Source organism: Bos javanicus, chromosome 22, assembly GCF_032452875.1.
Source record: "Bos javanicus breed banteng chromosome 22, ARS-OSU_banteng_1.0, whole genome shotgun sequence".
Lineage (NCBI taxonomy): Eukaryota > Metazoa > Chordata > Mammalia > Artiodactyla > Bovidae > Bos > Bos javanicus.
The window spans coordinates 26,480,557-26,502,791 of NC_083889.1; positions in this window are offsets into that span (position 1 = coordinate 26,480,557).

Here is a 22,235-nt window from a genome sequence, read left to right on the forward strand (position 1 = left end):
GCTCCAAGTCTGTTCACCCTCCTTAGTACAAAACATAGGACTGCTAAGATGTTAACACTTGGAGTTCAAAGCATTTCAGTTCCATATTCTCTCTCCTCCAGTCAACAGCTCTCCTTGCCTGTTCACTCGATGCCAGCCCCTGTATGCCAGCTGTTCTACTGTGAGTGCTAGTTGCTTCAGTTGTGATTCTACTGGACTAATGTACTTTTCAAGGTACTTACTACACTGTAAGATTAAAAGAAATTTTTTTTTAACTTTTTTGTTTGGGTTTATGTATTTGTGTAAAAAGCATTATAAGCCCATTATAGTACAGTACTATATAGCCAATTGTGTTAGTTGGGTACCTAGAACAAATTGGACTTACGAGCATACTCTTGGAATGGAATTCGTTCATATGTAGGGCTTCAGTTCATTTCAGTTCAGTTGCTCAGTCGTGTCTGACTCTTTGCAACCTCATGGACTGCGCCATACCAGGCCTCCCTGTCCATCACCAACTCCTGGAGTTTACTCAAACTCATGTCCATTGAGTCGGTGATGCCATCCAACCATCTCATCCTCTGCCATCCCCTTCTCCCATCTTCAATGTAGTACTTACTGTATACCAATCAGCTTTTGCTCTAAAACAAATCACTCCAAAATTCAGTGAATTAAAACAACACCATTTATTTAGCTCACAAGTCACTGGGGACAGCTTAGTGGTTCACTGGTCTGAGTCAGCTTGGTTGGTCACTGTTAGGTTTCCTCATGCATCTTTGCTCAGATCCCAGATTGGCTGGAAGCTGGATGATATTGGCTGGTCTCTCTTACATGTTTCACACTCGGTAGGCTCTCTTCTGGGGTGTCTAAGTTTTTTTTTTTTTTCTCACATGGCTTGTCATCCTGCAGCAGAACAGCTTGCATTTCTTCACAAGGCAGTTAAAAGATTTCCGACAGCAAGAGAAAGACAGGGTGCTTCTTTATTCAGGAACTCTTCAAATATATTCTTGCATTTTATTTGATATTGTGCCAATGGCCAAAGCATGTCGTATGGCCAAACTCAGTCTCACTATTTGAGAGTACATCCATGGGTATGAATGAAGAAGGAAAGAATTTGTTGTGATTTTTATAATTGGCTTAATTATTGATTCCTATATTATTTTATCACTTATTCACAGTGACTCTGTTCTCTTTTCTAAACCCAGACTTTTAAAGAATTAATAGCTGAATCAAAGCAGATGAACTCGAGTTGGCACAACCATAATATTGTATTACTACAACAAAGAACTGACAGCAGACAGTTTATAGTAGAGAAGTATACACATTCATGATCATTCTAAGAGACAAAATAAAATTAAAGATAATTAAATTCATTAGCCTATGTGGCATAAACCCAGAGAAAGCAAGAATAGTTTTGATGGAGACGTAATGAAAAAATAGTGACCTATTTCCTAGCCTTAAATTCACCTTCCGCTAAGGTGCATGTTGGAACTCCACATGGATTTGTCCATGATATTTTATGCACATATTCAAGATACAAATGAATTATCTTCCCTCACTCAAATCTTCTTCCCACAAGTCCCTTATTTTGATTCACTCATTGATTCATTCCACAAATATTTATCTAGTAGTTACCAGGTGCTACTTTTTTCTAAGGGTGGTGATAGAGTAAACAGAGTTTCTTCCCTAAAGGATCTTACATAGAGTGCATGGTGAGTATATAGAAAAATTTAGAAATGAAGAAGTCACAGAATATTGTATCAAGATAAATACAAAGACAAAAACATACACAGGCAGTATCTCTTAGTAGGGAGTAAAAATTCAGATACCTTGGGAAACAGTGTTGCATTGCTTTTTTTTTTCCTTTTTTTTAAATTTAAATTTATTTATATTAATTAGAGGCTAATTATTTTACAATATTGTATTGGTTTTGCCATACATCAACATGAATCCGCCACGGGTGTATACGTGTTCCCCATCCTGAACACTGCTCTAACCTATGACATTGAAATTCTATTTTCAAGTATATGCCCAATATACATTCTTTCATATGTACCAAGACATAGACATATAAAACTGTTAAAAGCATCATTTGTCCATAAGAGCAACAATCTAGGGAAAAAGCCAAATGTGTATTAATATGCAATAGAGTATTATTAGATGCTAAGAAGAAAAATAAAACTGTGATTGCTGGTAAAATGCTTACATTTTAACAGACACTTTGGAAAACAGCTTCACATTATATTAATAAGTGGAAAGTCATATATCTTAAAACTTAGTAGTTCTACTCCTAAGTTTTTACCCTGGAGAAATTATTACACATGCCTACCAAAACATACGCAAAAAGATTCATGTTAACTCTATGTCAGAAAAGATTTTAGAATGTTTCAGAGTAGAAGAATGGATAAATTAAATGTACTCACACAATAGATTATTTTATGCCAGTAAAAATAAATAGAACTTGGTAAATCTTAGAGAATATAAAAAATAAAAGTCTGGAGTAGGAAATGGCAACCCACTCCAGTATTCTTGCCTGGAAAATCCCATGGACAGAGAAGCCTGGTAGGCTACAGTCCATGGGGTCACAAAGGGGACGCAACTGAGCACACACAGAGCCATCATCTAGCTCACTTTAACAGGCATTTCTGGGGACTTCCCTGGCAGTCCAGTGGTTGGGACTCCATGCTTCCAATGCAGGGGACATGGGTTCAATCCCTGATGGGGGAAATAGCATGGCCAAAAAAATAGAAGGAATTTCCAAGACCTAAAGGTGTCACCCGCCTCCCCCAGCTTTTTTTGGATAATATATCACTATTCTGCAACATTTTTATTTATGGCCATTTGAGTACTTCAACCTTTGCTCCTTACGGTGAATAATAGAAGCATATACTTTTGCAGGATCTAACACAGTAGCCTTCAAATTAGACTTGGACAACCATCAATGTGATAAATAGGATCTGGAATAAACAAAGCTTGTCCAGCCTATTGAAATCTGCACTCTGCTCTTCACTGATTCCTTGATAAGTAGGAGATACACCAGGACCAGTATTTCCCTGGTGGTGGTATGAAAACCTGATTGCCCTTTGCACCATCTACTGAAAATCTGTGGCAGCTAGTGGTGTTATCAACCATATGTTCTAATGTCTTTTTGCAGATTTAAAGATTTTATTGTAGTGTCAATTTAATATCCGCATGTGTGTTAACTCTTTGAATACTGTAGTTGATTTCTTTGTGATGGTAGTGGTGATTAGTGCTCACTTAAAATCCACCTTAGCACTTATTTCCCTCTTCTCAACTGGAAATCATATTTGTGAGGTATGGTACCCATGATCCACAGTGTATTCATGAGTCAACTTCACATTTCGTGTATCTGGTTATACATTTTACATGGCATTTAATTTGATACTCTGAATCCATCTGATTTTAATATAGTGGTGTGTGCGTGTGCCTATGGGGCACGTGCTCACTTTAGTTTCATGAGCTTGGGAAACTGATTCTACAAATATCATAAATAAGCATAAATGTATAAGGCTTATTTTTTTGGCAAAGCAATCCGTACATTTCTCTTATTTATTAAATCACTGGCTTTGGTGTTACGTAGAGATATTTGTAGACCAATTTCAAAACAGAATTAAAATATTGTGAAAATTACATCTTAATAAATGTTTATTGTTAAAAAAAAAAAGTCATAATATGACTCCCCTCTCAACTACAGGAAACCAGCTTGTAAAAGACTATAAAATCCATCCAAATTAAAATAAAGTAGTTTAAAACATTGGTAAGCTACTGAAGTTGCTGAGATTTGAGGGGTAATATTCTGAATACAACAGAAGTTGAGGTGAGCACAACATTCTCCATACTGTTTTTTCCCCATAGGCTATTTCATGAATTTTGGAGAAGGACAAAAGGCTAAAAAACTGGGCATAGAAGCTTTCATCCAAGCTTCTATGAGTCAGAAAAACCAGCAGTACCTTTGGTATCCTCAATGTCCTTGGGAGGCAAACATGGATATTCTGATATGCCAAAAGGAAGCTCCAATACTTTGGCCACCTGAAGATTGCAAAGAGCCAGCTCATTGGAAAAGACCCTAATGATGGGGAAAATTGAGGGCAGGAGAAGTAGGGGGCAGCAGAGGATGAGATGGTTGAATGGCATCACTATCTCAATGGACATGAGTTTGAGCAAACTCCAGGAAGTAGTGAAGGACAGGGAAGCCTGGTGTGCTGCAGCCCAGGAGCTTGCAAAGAGTCAGACAAGACTTAGTGGCAGAACAACAACAGGACAGTCAGCAGGAGGGGCTAAGATTCTAGAGGAAAACAAGGTGCAAATAAATGACATTGCCATCACAATTGCTTCTTTCTCAGGGAATTTCTTGAAATGTTAGCTAAACTGTGTGAAAGTATAAGAAGCCAAGCAGAAATTATTTGAAAAGCAAAGTTCTTTTCAGAAGTTTCACATTGCTAGGGAGACCAAAACTGTAGTTTATGATATCCCGAAGAGAACAAATCCGAGTAAACACACAAAGCTCTCATTTGGAATCCTGAAGAGCTTCACTCCAGAAGTAGGAATATATCAGTGACAGAGAGAACTTAAAAACAAAAACAAAAAAACTATAATTCAGCCTAAGATTAGTTGAGTCCTTGATTAGACACAGATAATCTGCCCCTACCTACTCTTATTGCAAGTCAAGGGCTTCCCTGATGGCTCAGATGGTCAAGAATCAGCTTGCAATGCAGGAGTCCCAGGTTCGATCCCTGGGTCAGGAAGATCCCCTAGAGAAGGGCATGGCAATCATTTCAGTATTCTTTCTTGGAGAAGTCCATGGAGAGAGGAGCCTGGTAGGCTACAGTCCATGGGGTCGCAAAGAGTTGGACACGACTGAGCAACTAACAAAACAACATGGAGGAAATCCCATCATCCTGAATCTCTGCAATAGTTCATACTCAGTATATGGCATTTAATAAAAAATTATGCACATGAAATGTATCAGTCAGCTATATCCACAATTATGTTGCAAAACAAGCAATCCTACAGTCTCAGCATCATGCGACAATGAGCATTTCTCTGTTTCAAGTTGGCTAGTAGTGTTTTTTTTCCTGAGGCTGTGAGTCTGCAGGTCAGCTGGGATAGTTCTGTTTAAGGTGGCATATTTGTATATCCACAGAGGTAGTTCTGCTCTGGCTGTTCTATTCTGCAGTTCAGGCTGAATGGGTGACAGTTACCCAGAATCATAAGTGTGCAAAATAGACCATGTGAGCATATCAACTGCTTTGATATCACTTCTACTAAGCACCCTTTCACCAAAGCCACCTGGCAAAGTCCAAAGTGAAGGAGTTGGCAAGTACTTCCATCACCAATGGGGCCATGGAAACTTTGGAATCTATGTGGGAAATTAATGCTAACTGGATGCAGAAAGTGAAGAGAAGGGTAAATAGGGCCAGGACTCAGTTTACTTTCTTGGTCAAAATTATTTATGCCACTTCTACTTACAAAATATCCTTATATTCATGTCAATATTCAGAAAATCTCATCCAACTATGTTATTGAGTATATATAGATATGCTATTTCAAGATTTTTTTTATAATTTTAAAAGATCAATAGTTCTCATTAATCACATTAATATGGAGAAAAAGTATATGATCTTCTCAAAATATACAATAAATCAACTGATGAGATTTAACGCACATCTATGATTAAAAACTCTTATTGAACTAGGAATAGAAGGAAATTTCCTGAATCAGACAAAAGATAGGGAGAAAAGCACTGCAGCAAACATCATATTTAATGGTAAAATTTAAAAATCTTCTCCCTGAAGACCATGAATAAGACAAAAATACTCATTCTCATTACTTTTATTCATCATTGTCCTACTGATCAAAGCTAGTGGAATAAATCAAGGGGAGCGACCCCATGGACTGTAGCCTACCAGGCTCTGAGGAGCCTCTCAGTCCATGGAATTTTCCAGGCAACAGTACTGGAGTGGGTTGCCATTTCCTTCTCCAGGGGATCTTCCCAATCCAGGGATCGAACCTGGGTCTTCCGCACTGCAGGCAGACGCTTTACCGTCTGAGCAACCAGGGAAGCCTTAGAAAAGAAAGACACAAAATTGTCATCATTCACATATGACACAACATATAAAAATCCATATAGAATCTGCAATAAAACTATTAGATCTGATGAGTGAACTTAGCGAGTTTGTTGACTATTCAGTCAATATAAAATAAGCAAACATCTATACAGAAAGTTGGAGAAGGCAATGGCACCCCACTCCAGTACTCCTGCCTGGAAAATCCCATGGACAGAGGAGCTTGGTAGGCTGCAGTCCATGGGGTTGCTACGAGTCGGATACGACCGAGCAACTTCACTTTCACTTTTCACTTTCATGCATTGGAGAAGGAAATGGCAACCCACTCCAGTGTTCTTGCCTGGAGAATCCCAGGGATAGGGGAGCCTGGTGGGCTTCCATCTATGGGGTCACACAGAGTCAGACACAACTGAAGTGACTTAGCATACAGAAAGTACATAAAAATAGATATTCAAATTAAAATATGTCCTATAATAACATAAACACCTTAAACATCCAGAAACAAACACATATAGAACCTATACACAGAAATTATTGAGAGAAATTAAAGGCATAAATAAATGAAGACATATACTGAGTTTATGGTTTGTATTTTATAGATGATTCAGTATTGTTAAGATATCAGTTGTCAACAAATACATTAATTAAAAAATAAACTTGAAAAGGATGTCAATTGTCTTCATGTAGATCTATAGGTTCACTATAATTCTATGTATATTATAAACAATCTGTGTGTGAACTGACACACTGATTTTTAAATTATACAAAAACTCAAAGTCAAAACTAATAAACTCAATCTTAAAAAGAAAAAAGCTGGAAGATACATCGTCAGTATTAAGAGAGACCCACTGACATAGGATCCCACTTACACTGCAATGGACAAAAGTCACCGGCTTTACAGCAAAGGAGGCACCTGTGTGCACCTGACTAGCGTATCTCCTTGTCCTAACCACACTGCACCACTCAGAAGCTACCAGCTCTATGAGTGATGAAATAGTTCTTCAATCTGCAGCTAAGATAACAGCTGGGAGAGAACTCTCTGTGAGGACAAGATGCCATCTTCCAGGATGAAGTATATGCCCTAACTCAACTAGGATGATATGATGATATGATATCCCCAACAGATAAAGTATCTGGTCTAGGCTCTAAAGGGTAAAACTTAACTCACTTAACATCATTTCAAATTGGCCTCTGGGAATTTGTGTTTCTTACTTTAGCAACTTTAGGTCTGTGGTCTGAAGGGGCAAAGTAAATGTCTCACTGAACTTACAGCCATGGCTGAGTTTTTTCATTCTGTGTCTAGAGTTAAAGAAAGGAATCAATAAACTAGCATGAGTAATAGACCCTAATCTTGGGAAGGAGATAGTGTTGCTGTTACATAAAGCGGCAGCCTAGAGTAGATTGTGTGGAGTCCTATACCAAGGTCACAGGACAAAAATCTCCAAAACTGACTGAGCCCCATAGCAACTGTTGCCATGAGCCTCTGGATCTAAATTAGCCACCTCACTGACTCTATATTAGGTAAAATACCCACCCTATAGCATCCTAACCAATCACCTACTCCCACCCTTCCAGCAGGAATTTTCTGTGTCTTGAGGCTGTAAAAATTGGCTGCTGCTGCTGCTGCTAAGTTGCTTCAGTCGTGTCTGACTCTGTGCAACCCCACAGATGGCAGGCCACTAGGCTCCTCCATCCCTGGGATCCTCCTACTAGTCCACAAAAGATGTTGGCTCTCCCTTGAGCTGACCAGATGTTCTAACCGCATCTCCCTTTCCATAGTGTCTCCTGCTGTAATAAACTCATTCACCTCTCATTCTGCCTCATGTCTGGAAATTCTTTTCCAACCTGCACATGGATCCCCACAGGTTTGCATTTGGTGATACAAAGGGGGAGACTCTAGGTACTCCATGCTGAATCTTACTGATAAATGCACAAGTGCAGCAGCACTTGAGAAGGGCATGCATGGTGACCAGAAGCTCAGGTACAAGCTCCAGACCCAGAGCAGTCAGGGAGGCTCCTTCTAGTATCTTTCTCTTTCAAGTTTCAGTAGGAAAGGAGACCAACCAGAATCCCAGAGAAGTTGTTCACAGATAGGATGAAAACAGATGCAAATCAAATGAATTTAAGCAAACAAGGGATGACCTATACTATGTAGAACATCACCCAGATGTGGCCTTCTGAAAAAAACTTACTTATGCCACTAGCTGCAGAGAATGTTGTTGATGGCTTACAGCCATGTCCTTCTCAGGGCTTTATTCTCATAAAGGGAGCTTCATGAGAGGTTCACCCATGTTTCAGTCCCCCCCTCTGGGGCACTAGCCCTTGCTTCAGCTTGGGACAATTCTGAAGGTCATTCTCAATCTAGACTGTGAGATGGGCTATGATGGCCTTGGGTTCATTTTACTCAGTCCTGCTTTCTTCATTTCTAAATAGCATTTGTTTCCAAACACAGTATCCAATAAATCTTCTTCATACAAATTCCCACATGAATCTGGTTCTGGGGAACATATCCTAAGACAGTGTTCCTATTTAGGTTAAACCATAAACATCTACAGCTAGACTGTCAGCACCCTGAAGGCAAGCAGAGTCTCTTTTCCTCCTGTAATTCTGGTTGTTAGTGTAGAGCTTTTCACATTGCTAGTGCTTAGTGGAAATGGCAACCCACTTCCAATATTCTTGCCTGGAGAATCCCATGGAAAGTGGAACCTGGTGGGCTACAGTCCATGGGGTCGCAAAGAGTAGGGCACGACTGACTGATTAAACAACAACAGGGGTATAACTGAGGACCAAATCATGAGCTGTCCTTCCCACAAGACTGTAAACTTCTTCAGAACAGAACTACAACCAATTAAAAAAATTTTTTTAACATTCACACATTCAATAATAACATTCAGCAGAGGCTTTAAATAAATTTCCCTTGCTCTTTCAAAAGAAAGATCAACTTTTAGAGTGCTGCTGCATAACAAAAGAGAAGTTAATATATTCACTTACATTGAAAAACACTTTCTTTGTTAGCCTAATAGCATCTGCTTTCCATTTTCTCTTTAGAAAATTCAGATCAGCACCTTTGATCTACTAATTGATGTGGACAGGGAATAAAGCAACCTGACATGGTTTGCCATTCTGCTATTTTTAAAATTATTTTGACACCGATGCAAAGAAAGCGCCAGACTTATGTTCAGAGATATCAAACGTTAAATGATACATTTTCAGAGGAGATAATGATAGATAATGAGGAAATGAGTTCTTACCAGAGTCATCACTGGGTTTGAGCTCTCCAGCTTCAGACACTCCAAATTGGTTGAGTGCTTCTGTGGCGACGTGAACAAGGACAGTTTGAGGGAAACATCAGGGAGCCCTGATTCTATTAACTGTAATCACTGTGGTGTTTCTGCTCGCTGGTACAACACATTTTCCATGTAGCAATAAATGCTGAAGCACATTTCATTAATTCGTGCATTCCCCTAAACAGCAATGTGTTTAGCCGCAGATCGGTGTGTGACTTTATCACAGAAATGGAAGCAAGGGAAGTGCAATGAAACAAACCACTGCACCATCTTCCAGGAAAGCTGTTCTTTGCTGTGAGGTGCTTTGAACTAGGTCTACCGCCATCAGCACAGTAAGGGACCTGCTCCCCTGAGAGTCCTGGGTTCCTCAGGGAAATCTCTCAGGAACCTGAGGTTAAAGCAGATTCTGCTACATTCAGTTAGCTTTGCTAGTCAGCTGCAGTTTCTCTCTGGAGGCTTGTGTAGTCAATCTGTCTATGCTTAAGTCAGGAACTTGAAATTCTAATCACCGCCCTGACGGCAGTTTGCAATATGTCTTTTGTGCAGGCCACTGACTGCTTCTGGTGATCCAGCAGTTTCTCAACTGGAGCTTTAGAGAAGGGACAGTTCTTAACAACAACTCTTCAGAGAATTAATATTGACAGAATACTTGTATGTCTGTAGATGAATAGTAAGGTAGCCTTGTAGAGACTCAATGAAGTAGAACATTTTCATTTGTAGTTATCAATGGAATAAACACCATTCTTCTTACAGTTATTATGTGTAAAGTGTGTAAAGAAATTAGTTCAAGACCGAGAAAGATAATATGAACTGTATTTGACATGGAATTGTAATTTTATTGTCACTGGCTACTCATATCCCAGTGTTACATGCTCATTTGAAAGTCAGAGGCACATATTTAGATGTTTTTGTTCAGTGCTTGCATGCATGAGGCGCTAACATCAAATAGAAGGAAATTAAAGGCAGTCTGTAGATCTCGGAAGACTGATTATTGTATGAAAGTAAGACTGCTTCTTTGCCAGATAGTTTCTATTTTCTCTTTAAGACCCCTTACTCTTTCACAGCTTGTCCTGTACAGATAATCACCAAGGACTCCTTTTCCTCTGGCTTCCTCTCAGCTCAGACAATGTGCAGCCCCCGTGGATGTCAGAGGGAAAGAGGAAAATGAGGTCAAAGTGTTTATTCCCTAGGCTCCCTTCCTCCCTGTGGGGCAGGTTTGTAGTGAGCATTACCTGGAGGTAAGAGTTCTCAGCAACTAACCTTCTCTACATAGCTCCCTTTTCCTTCTCGGTTCCAGTTCAGCTCCTTCCCTTTAATCCTTTAGCTCCCCAACTCATAATGGTTCTGCTTATGATTTGTGATTTTACAATGGTGGGAAAGCCTTACACGTTCACCGGAAACCATACTTTGAATTTTGACCCTTTCCCAAGTTAGGAATATACAGTACCATACCTTCTCTTGATGTTGGTCAGTGACAATGAGCACAGCTCCCAGACGACCAAGGATCATAAGAGTAAACATCCAACATGCTTAGAACCATTTGGTATCCAGATGACCACTCTGGTTTTCACTTTCAGTACATTATCCAATAAATTCCATGAGATATTCAAAACTTTATTATAAAATAGGCATTGGTGTTAGATGATTTCCCCAACTGTAAACTAATGTAAATGTGCTGTGCACATTTAAGGTAGGTGAGGCTAAGCTCTGATGTTCTTTAGGTTAGTTGTGTTAAATGAATTTTCAACTTATAATACTTTTAACTTACATTGAATCTATTGGAACATGACCCTATTGTAAGTCAAAGAAGATCTGTATACTGAAAATGTCCTTAATATTTTTGTACCCTCTGACCACAGTTTTGTAAATAATCCCTTTAGCAAACATCCTAATGCTATCTTGCTTTGATGTGACATCTGCTAATCCTTCCAAACCAACTGACATACCTCCATCTCTTCCTCTTCTTCTTTCATCAAGTTCTGCTTCTTTTGGCATTCCATATGATCTGGTTGCTATCACATAATGCAACTGGATTTCTTCCATCAGATAATTCATGTCGAATCTCACAGTTTCCAAGCCAGTGCTGTCCAAGAGACATATAACACAAACCACGTATGTAATTTTCCATTTTCTAGCAGCTACATATGAAAAAGTGTTCAAAAGTCTTAAATTAATCTTAATTATCTATTTCATTTTACCCAGTATATCTGAGTACTCTGCTAAAATCTCTACAAACTTTATTTTTTCTTTTTACAATAAATTTATGAGTGTTACTCTGACTATATTCCATGGTTGAGAAAGGTTCATTCATTGATGCATTTGCTCATCAATAAATATTTGTTAAATGCTACGGTGTACCAGAACCATCCTAGGCTCTGTAAGCTCAATGAGCAAAGATATGCAATCATGGTGCTCCTATTCCAATGAATGGTTCCACTCATTTTGGAATCAAGGTCTTCTAAACCAGATTTTCAAATCATCTACTTAATACATGATTGTTATGCGATTACATTACTTCATTTATTCATCATTTCCATTCCAAAAACATTCTATGACTTTTTAAAAGTTACTCTGTGATAATAAAGAGAATAAACTTAACTTGGTTGCAACATTCTTGCACAAGTGTGTTAGTTGCTTAGTCATATCTAACTCTTTGTAACTCTATGAACTGTAATCCACCAGGCTCCTCTGCCCATGGAATTTTCCAGGCAGCAATACTGGAATGGGTTGTTATTCCCTTCTCCAGGGGATCTTTCTGACCAAGGGATGGAACCTGGGTCTCCTGCATTGCAGGCAGATTCTTTACTGTCTGAGCCACCAGACAAGCCCGTATTTAATTTACTTGCACAAACTTAATTCTTAGACTGCTATCAAGAATTTCCCCAGGTCCAGATAATACCCTCTGTTCATGTTCTGTATTTTTGTACCTTTTGTGTATCTGATATGGTTCCCTGTGTTTAGCTATCTCTTTTTCTTTGTTTAACCTTCTACGAATCAACACCTCCCTCTACCACAGTGAGTAAGATATATTCTCTCTCCCTGTGTACATTCCAAGATTGATTTCATATTGATTATCCACACTGGTTTCCCTTGGAAATTATTTTCACAATACAGGAAGATTACTCATGAAGTCTGTAATTTAAGCTGGCATATTTTTAATTCCTGTGTTGTTCTTAGTGCCTTGAAATAATAACAATCATAATGAAGCTGTGATTAAGCACATGAGAAATATTCTGCTATGTGAAGACTTAAGTCAGAGACCTGCAAAGTAAATTCCAATATGTTTGATGACAATTATGAAGATTCTACAAATTATAGAACCCAAATTCAAAAAACAGATTTTGTGCTCTAGCTTTAAAGTATCTACCCATGATGAATACAGTAATTAAGTCAATGAGGGGGATTCTTTCTTGATATATATATATATATATATATATAAAATCATGACACTGTACACTTTAAATATCTGACAATTTAGTTGTCAATTATACCTAAATAAGGCTGAAAAAAAAAAAAAAACAACTATCCAAGTATGTAGGCAAGTTTCTAGTAAAAGCGTAGTAACAAAAGATTAAAGATCTGCAATTTCTTCCTAGCTTTAGCTGTATGTCTTCCTTAGTCAACCCTTCTAGGCTTTTTTCATACTTAAACATCCTCATTTCTATTGTTATGGGTAAATATATTTTCTTAAGTAAGATTTCCTAAGCAAGAAATTTCTTGCTTAAGTAAGATTTATTAAGATTTTTTCAAAGTTTCTTTTTTCTTCTTTCTTTTTAGTTTTTTAAATTATGAAAGTATGATAACGCATTTACAGGAGACTTGGAAAATAGAGACCAACGTTACATATAGTTCCATTATATATTTAATTATTTTTATAAATAGATAAATTAAGATTTTTAGTTGGAGTTTCAGTATCAAACCCTCAAAAATTAATAGAATGAATAGACAGAAAAGTAGAGAGATACAGTAGGCCTGTAAAGCACTATGAACCAATTCAACAGAATTAAGATTTATACAATTTTCACACAACAGCAGGATACAAATTCTATTCAAATTCCCATAGACTATAAAGCAGGAAACACTGGAACATACCTGGGGACATAAAACAAGGTACAAAAATGTCATGGTCTAAAGGTATTGAAGTCACACAGAGTCTGTTGTCTTATCACTGTGGAATTATGTTAGAAATCAATATCAAAAGATATTTGAAAATAACCCACATATTTTCAAGTGCAATGTGACATTTACCAAGACAGATCTTTGACTTAGCCATTGAAAGCCTCAGCAAAGTTACTGCTAAGTCACTTCAGTCGTGTCCGACTCTGTGTGACCCCATAGACGGCAGCCCACCAGGCTCCCCTGTCCCTGAGATTCTCCAGACAAGAACACTGGAGTGGGTTGCCATTTCCTTCTCCAATGCATGAAAGTGAAAAGTGAAAGTGAAGTCGCTCAGTCGTATCCGACTCCCAGTGACCCCATGGACTGCAGCCTACCAGGCTCCTCCATCCATGGGATTTTCCAGGCAAGAGTACTGGAGTGGGGTGCCATTGCCTTCTCCGTCAGCAAAGTTAAAAGACTAAAAAACACAGAGGGGTTTTTTAAAAATTAAAAAATTTTAAAGCATTTAAAAACTAATACCAAATGGAGAAATTAATATAAAGATGAGAAATTAAAAGCGAAGATATTTTAAAAACCTTATGTATTCAGAAATTAAATGTCTGCTTTTAAATATATATCTTATAAGCTGTAACAAGGAAAAATAGAAAATATTTGCAGCAGAATAAAAATGAAAAGATAATTTTACAAAATTTGTTGCATGCAACTGAAGTTGCTTAATGCAGCTAAATACAGTGTCAAATTTTGAATAAGTTATAAAAACAAATAATGGACACTAGCATAAAATTTTGTGAAATTTGAACAAAATTTGTACTTTATAGCTAATAATGCTATAAATGCTATAAAACACAGGTGAATTTCCTGTGTTTTTTTCTTTACAACATAGTATTTCATAATATTCTCAGAATTTGAGTAGAAGTTTCAAGCTTCATTCAAATTTATTTTTAATAATAAGCTTTAAAACTTTTAGCAGTAATACTAGATGCCAGAATCAATGGAACTATATCAAAATTTTTAGGGAATATAAATTAAAAATCTAGCATTGTATTCATACTTGGTCAAACAACTGGAACCAGAATGTCATAATTTTTTTAGCTAAGCAAAAATTCATGTTTTCTAAATTATATATATTATACATACTCTATATGGATGTGTGTATGTATACAAAACTTTTCCACTACACTTGATAAAAGCTTGAGAAAGAACAACCAAAAAAAAAACGTGATGGAGAAACTGGAAAACATAAAATAAATGAGCACTGAATGTGAAACAGAAAAAAGTGAAACAAACTAGGTAAAAGGTCATCGTATAGTTCAGCTGTTTTTAAGTAATGATGCTCATTAGAAACACATTTGGAGCTTTGGAGAAAAAATAAATACCTGGGCATTTGCATTTTTTGAAACATCTAAGATAATTCTAATGTGCATCTAGTTTTAAAAAGTGATTACAGGTTTTTCTATTAAAATGGTAGTTTTAGTGATATAGAATTATATTGTTTTCTGTTGACCAATCACGATACATGGTATCAAATGAATAATAGTTACATAATCACAATAGTAAAAAATGTTTATCAGTTTTTACAGTCAATAGTCAGACAAAAAGTAAAAGATAATTACAATTGCAAGCCATAATGGGAGCATGATTAACCTAGCAATGTAAACTAATTACATAAATTTGGGGACTTAAGGAGAGTGATGTGGTAAGTGGGAGTGCATGCATGAACATATTCTCATCTACCCAGCCAGTCTATGTCTTTTGCTTGGTGCATTTAGGTAATTATCAATATGTGTGATTCTATTACCATTTTCTTAATTGTTTTAGTTTTATTTTTTGTAGGTCTTTTTCTTGTCTTGTGTTTCCTGACCTAGAAAAATTCTTTTAGCATTCGTTGTAAAGCAGGTTTGGTGGTACTGAATTCTATTAACTGTTGCATGTCTGGAAGCTTTTGATTTCTGCATCAAAACCAATACAATATTGTAAAGTAAATAAATAAATAAATAAAACTGAAAAAAAGGAAAAAAAACCTGAATAAGATTCTGGTTAGATAGAGTATTCTTGGTTGTAGGTTCTTTCCTTTCATCACTTTAAATATATTGGGCCATTCCCTTCTGGCTTGTAGAGTTTTTGTTGAAAAGTCAGCTTATATAATCTTATAAGTTTGTGTGTATGTTATCTGTCATTTTTCCTTTGTTGCTTTTAATATTTTACTTTAATTCTTTAATTTACTTTAATACTTTAATTCTTGTTATTTTGATTACTATGTGTCTTGGAGTGTTCCTTTTTGGGTTTATCCTGCCTGGGACTTTCTGTACTTCCTGGGCTTGGTTGACTACTTCCTTTCCCTGGTGAGGGAAGTTTTCAGTCTTATCTCTTCAAATATTTTCTTAGGTCCTTTCTCTCTTCTTCTGGAACCCTATAATGTGAATGTTGGTCAAAGTTTCTTTTTTTGAAATAAGTGTGTTTTATAATCTAAATGTCAAAAGAAACAATTGAACTCTCATTTAATAAAATGCAAATACTATTAAATCAATTATGTGTCTATTTATAGGTGGTCTTTCTCAAGTCTCAAGGCATCTTATTATCAGAGAAATAAGGTGATCATCAGATTATTAGAAGGACTTGAATATATAACATAATGAAACACTATCTAGCTCAATTGTAAATTCCTCTATGGCAGGGAAAATGTAAATGAGATAAAACAGAAAGTCTTGGATTACTCATCTCCAAAAGACAGTGGTGGTGTGGCAAATGAGGGAACACCAATAAGCTTTGCATTATAGTTGTTTGGCGGGGTGAAGACTGAGTTTTCAGGATAGCCTCGTTTTTTAAAGAGAAGCTAGAGATCAGAACACTAGCACCAAGATGCTTACATAGTTCATTCCTGACTTCACTGCTTGTTATAAGAGGGACAATTAACAACTCTTCAAGAACAAGATACCACCGAGAGAATCCTAGAATGCGGGAATGAGACTGAAGCATCCCTTGTTCCTCAAAGACCCAAACAGACTGCATTAGGAGATAAAAGAAGTGGCCGCACAATGATCACATTGCCCATCCTCCAGACCTGCACATTATCAGTCAGGGAGGTGTTCCCTGAGCCTCTGGTGCCTCCAGTGAAAAAAGAGAACTCAGTGGGGACAACCAGCCTCCTCCTGCATTATGGTCACTTTGTAAAAGCCCCTATTTTGATCTTGCACCATGGGAATCACAGGGAAATCTGCAGGATCCAAACTGAGAATCTGACTGTGAGAGACAGAGTGAGGGAGGGGCTTCCAACAGTCAGCGCATGGATCTTAGACTGAGTTCAGAGCTGGAGCACCCAAGTAGTAATACCAACCAGTGGCTTTGCTCATCTGCAGAACCAAGTTTGGGGCATTTTCAGACTAGGAAACTCTGCAGGGTGCAGATCTGCTTGACTTGAATCCTCAAGTGACAAGTTTTGCAGGCCCTAGAGTCCAGTTTGCCCATACATGGGAAAGTTGGAGTCACAGCATCACCCAAGTGAAGAATGTCTTTTGGTCCCTTCTGACCAGAAGTGCAGTCCAGCAGCACTGGAACAGAGAGGCAGGTAGGCAGAATTGATCTCCCACAGAGCAAAGCCAGTACTGGGCATGGAGGCTTCTCATGCTACTCAGAGGCAGGAGGATTAATTTATAGCCAAGGATGAGGGTAGCTCCATGTCCTTCCAAAACAGGGAGCCTTCTTGAAAAACTGAAAGTAGCTTGGAGAAGCCCCTTTCCCTTCCTCCCAGGCAAGGGGGCTCAGACATAGTCTCATCCATCACGGAGTGTGTCTTCAGACCCCATCTGACAAGAAGGACTGGCAAAACACCCGAAAGCTGTGCACGCAGCAGGACTCAGGCCAAGAGATAGGCAGACAGAGTCAATACTTTGCAGAGGAAAGCCAGTGGCTCTGTTTGGACAGGGAACTTAGGGTACAGTTCTGCTTGAATTAAGACAACAAAGAGCTAAACCAGTTTTTGAAATGTTTTCTTCTGCTGTGTCTAGGCAGGAAATCTAAACTGTAGTCCCACTCATCTCTGAATAAAACCTTCAGCCAATCTGACCAGAAAACCTAACCAGAGCACATGAGTAGCTGTATGGCCCATTGAATAGCCCTATGAACAGCGATACTTCAACAAAGAGCATACCAGTGACACGCCCCATCTGCTGAGCAAAGCGGGTGTCCTCACCTGACCAGGGAATCCAGTACACAGGCCTGATTCAAGCTGCCCATTAGTGAGCTTAAAGGCCCTGGGCCCTGGCAGGCTGACCTACCAGGGCATGGAAGTTAAATCACAGTCCCATCTAATACTGACCATTGTATCCAGTCCTGACCATCCAGGAGGCCTGACTGCCACACTCAGACAACTACAGAGCCCATTTTATAGCTCACAGGTGCAAGGATTCAACCAGCAGTTCTATCGATCTGTTCTCAGTCAGTAGCACACCCCCTTATACTCCATCCCTATCCTCAGAGATTAAACAGTTGCTTCTCCCAAAATGGACTATGGTCCATAATAGCAGACCCCACATGCTTAAAGACATTACCAGCAGAACATCCAGAAACCTCAACTGAACTGACTGGTGAAGAATTGTTTCTGCCAAAAGCAAATTTGCAAAGTCTAAGGAAGCGTTCTATTACTCAGATATGTATATATGAATGTAAAACAATTCAAGGATCAAAAACCATAAGGTAAATATGACACCACTCAAGGAAAATTTTTAAGTTTTAATAACTGACCCTAAGGAAATGGAGGGAGAAGGCAATGGCAACCCACTCCATTACTCTTGCCTGGAGAATCCCATGGACAGAGGAACCTGGTAGGCTGCAGTCTATGGGGTCGCTATGAGTTGGATACGACCGAGTGACTTCACTTTCACTTTTCACTTTCATGCATTGGAGGAGGAAATGGCAACCCACTCCAGTGTTCTTGCCTGGAGAATCCCAGGGACGGGGAGCCTGGTGGGCTGCCGTCTGTGGGGTCGCACAGAGTCAGACACGACTGAAGCGACTTAGTAGTAGTAGTAAGGAAATGGAGATCTATGGACTTGTTAGACAAAAAATTCAGAATAGTCCTATTAAGGAATTTTAGTAAACTACATTGGGTTAACCAAGATACCTTATAATAAAACTATCAGAAGTCAAAAACAAAGAAGGAATTTTAAGATCAGTAAGAGAGAATTTATACAAGGGAAGAAAGTGAACACTCCTTTAGCAGAAGAAAGGAAATGACACAGAATAGAGGAAAAATAAATGAAACAGGAAACAGAAAAACAAAGGAAAGACTAACCAAACTAAGAATTGGTTCCTTAAAAAGATAGAGTTGACAAATGAAGGAAAATCCAGACTAATAAAGAAAAAAAGAGAAAGGACCCAAATCAACAAGATTAAAAATAAAATAGGAGGCATTATAACTAATACCACAAATTTTCAAAGGATTATAAGAGGTCGCTATGAACCTCTTATAATACACCAACAAACTGGACAACCTAGAAGAAATAAAAAAATTCTTTGAAACATACAATATACCAAGACTGAATCAGGAAGAAATAGAGCCTTGTGATTACCACAAGCAGATGTGGAAGGAGGAGGAATTTGAGGAAGGTTGCTGAAAGGTACAGACTTCCAGTTATAAGTATGTGGAAGGGGTGTGGTATACAAACATGACGAGTATAGCTAACAGTGCGTGCTCAGTCACTTGAGTCACGTCCAACCTGTGCGACCCTGTGGACTGTAGCCCACAAGGCTCCTCTGGCTATGGAATTCTCCAAGCAAGAATACTGGAGTGGGTTGCCATGTCCTCCTCCAGGAGATCTTCCCAACCCAACTTGTGTCTCTTGTGTATCCTGCATTGGCAGCCGGGTTTCTTTATCACTAGCAGCACTTGTATAGGAAAGTTTTTAAGAGAGTAAATCTTAAGAATTATAATCACAAGGAGAATTTTTTCCTTTATTCTTTACGTCTTTCTTTTATCTTTATTGTACCCATATGAGAAGATTGATGTTAACTGACCTACTGTGATAATCATTTCACAATATGTGTAAATCAAACTCATCGTGTCGTACCCCTTAAACTTAGTGATATATGTCAATTATTTCTCAGTTCAGTTCAGTTCAGTCGCTCAGTCGTGTCCAACTCTTTGCAACCCCATGAATCGCAGCATGCCAGGCCTCCCTGTCCATCACCAACTCCCAGAGTTCACTCAGACTCACATCAGTTGAGTCAGTGATGCCATCCAGCCATCTCATCCTCTGTTGTCCCCTTCTCCTCCTGTCCCCAATCCCTCCCAGCATCAGAGTCTTTTCCAATGAGTCAACTCTTTGCATGAGGTGGCCAAAGTACTGGAGTTTCAGCTTTAGCATCATTCCTTCCAAAGAAATCCCAGGGCTGATCTCCTTCAGAATGGACTGGTTGGATCACCTTGCAGTCCAAGGGACTCTCAAGAGTCTTCTCCAACACCACAGGTCAAAAGCATCAATTCTTCAGCATTCAGCCTTCTTCACAGTTCTTACATGACCACAGGAAAAACCATAGCCTTGACTAGACAGACCTTTGTTGGCAAAGTAATGTCTCTGCTTTTGAATATGCTATTTAGGTTGGTCATAACTTTCCTTGCAAGGAGTAAGCGTCTTTTAATTTCATGGCTGCACTCACCATCTGCAGTGATTTTGGAGCCCCCCAAAATAAAGTCTGACTCTGTTTCCCCATCTATTTCCCATGAAGTGATGGGACCGGATGCCATGATTTTCGTTTCCTGAATGTTGAGCTTTAAGCCAACTTTTTCACTCTCCACTTTCACTTTCATCAAGAGGCTTTTGAGTTCCTCTTCACTTTCTGCCCTAAGGGTGGTGTCATCTGCATATCTGAGGTTATTGATATTTCTCCCAGCAATCTTGATTCTCAGTAAAACCAGGAAAAAGAAGCTAGAAATCTGTATATGTTTATGTATGTATTTGTGTGGGAGGGCATGTGAAAACTTCTAACTCCTATATTTGTGCAATAATTCAATTCTATTTTTGGTTTTAACAGATTATAAACTAGCACTGCATGGCTTGAGCCAGCTTCTAACTTCAAATATAAGAAAACCAAACTCTCAGGAAATGACCTTAAAGTCAGTTAGCATTTTAATCTTAATAGATACATTTATACTTTGTATAACACATTCTTGAGTATTTGAAGTTGAGGGAACTTGGTGTAAACACAATATTGGTATAAATACAATTGTTATGGAGAAATATGGATATTTTACAGATATATGTGAAATTTTGAATGGTATCCACACAGAGAGAGTATTCTAGTTTATTCTAAATGGTAAGCCAGTTACTGCATACTTTACACACTCTTAATTTTAAAGGTACTTTAATTACTTCTCATTGCAAATGTGCAATCATTGAAGATAAAGAGTGGTATGGCTATTAACTGTGACAACGCTTTCAGAAACACATTAATTCATTAATGTAATACCAAAATTTTATAGATATTATTATGAAACTTTTGTTCACTGAGGTGTTTGTAGTTATTGTGAAAATATATAAATATGCATTTTACATTGGACAATTATGAACAGACTTTAGAGAATTGATTTTCTTTTAATTCTATAGTGTTGTATATTCATATAAGAAGGTATTTTTCAAAAATTGTTGTGCAATATTGGAGAAGGAAACAGCAACCCACTCCAGTGTTCTTGCTTGGAGAATCCCAGGGACGAGGGAGCCTGGTGGGCTGCCATCTATGGGGTCACACAGAGTTGGACATGACTGAAGTGACTTACCTTACCTTACCTTACTTGAAAATAATCAACTTAGACCTGGTTTCTCATCTTAGATAGCCACTTTAACCATCTGACGGCTGAACTAGACCCTCAAATCCAAAAAGCCTATTAATAGTTGGCAGCAAACAATAGAAATGTCCTGGATTGGTGCAAGAACAAAAGAGCACTTTCAGATTTTAATGAATGGGTAGTCTATGATGTGTCATAGATATGACAGTAATGGCCTAGAGAAAGAGAAAACGTGGGTACTCAGGGCATAATAAGGAAGAGCAAAAAGAATCCCTACTATTGATATAGAGTATATGACTTACAGGAGGGAGTCACTACCAGGAGCAGGGAAGCAAAGGAATTATTTTACAGAGACAGTTTTATTTTTTTAAAGAAGATCCCTTTCCCAGCCACAGCATAGTCATAACTAAAGAATAATTTCCTATGTGGCACAATTTAGTTGTTGACATCCTGTAACGCAGACCCAAAGGGAAGATTAAAATGGAGGATGATAGCACTTGCAAGGAAGTCTCACTGAGAAAACCCAAATACTGACAGTTCTTAGTCATTCATGTTTTAGCAAATAAGTACTCTTTTAAACCATCAACTTAAAACTGTGTGGCTATATATTATACATTTAATTTGTTAGCACATGTAAACCAAGAAGACTGAAAGCAAATGCATTTAGAGGAAGTGGTGGCTGTTTATTTTTTCCAGACATCGTTTGCTTTTAGAGTATGACCAAATATTGTTTGTTTTTAGAGTAAGATATCAGTTTCTAAGATGCATGCAAATTCAGTAAGATTCTGCTGTACATCCACTGGTACAACAAAAGGACTGACAATATTTAGTACTGGGGAGTATGTGAACGAGCAGAACACTCACTCACTGCTGATGGTAAGATAAATAGGTACAACTTTGGAAAATACTTTGGAAGAATCAAGTAAAGTTAAACATGTAGACACTGTGAACCCCCCAAATATGTGCATATGGCCATCAAACGATGTG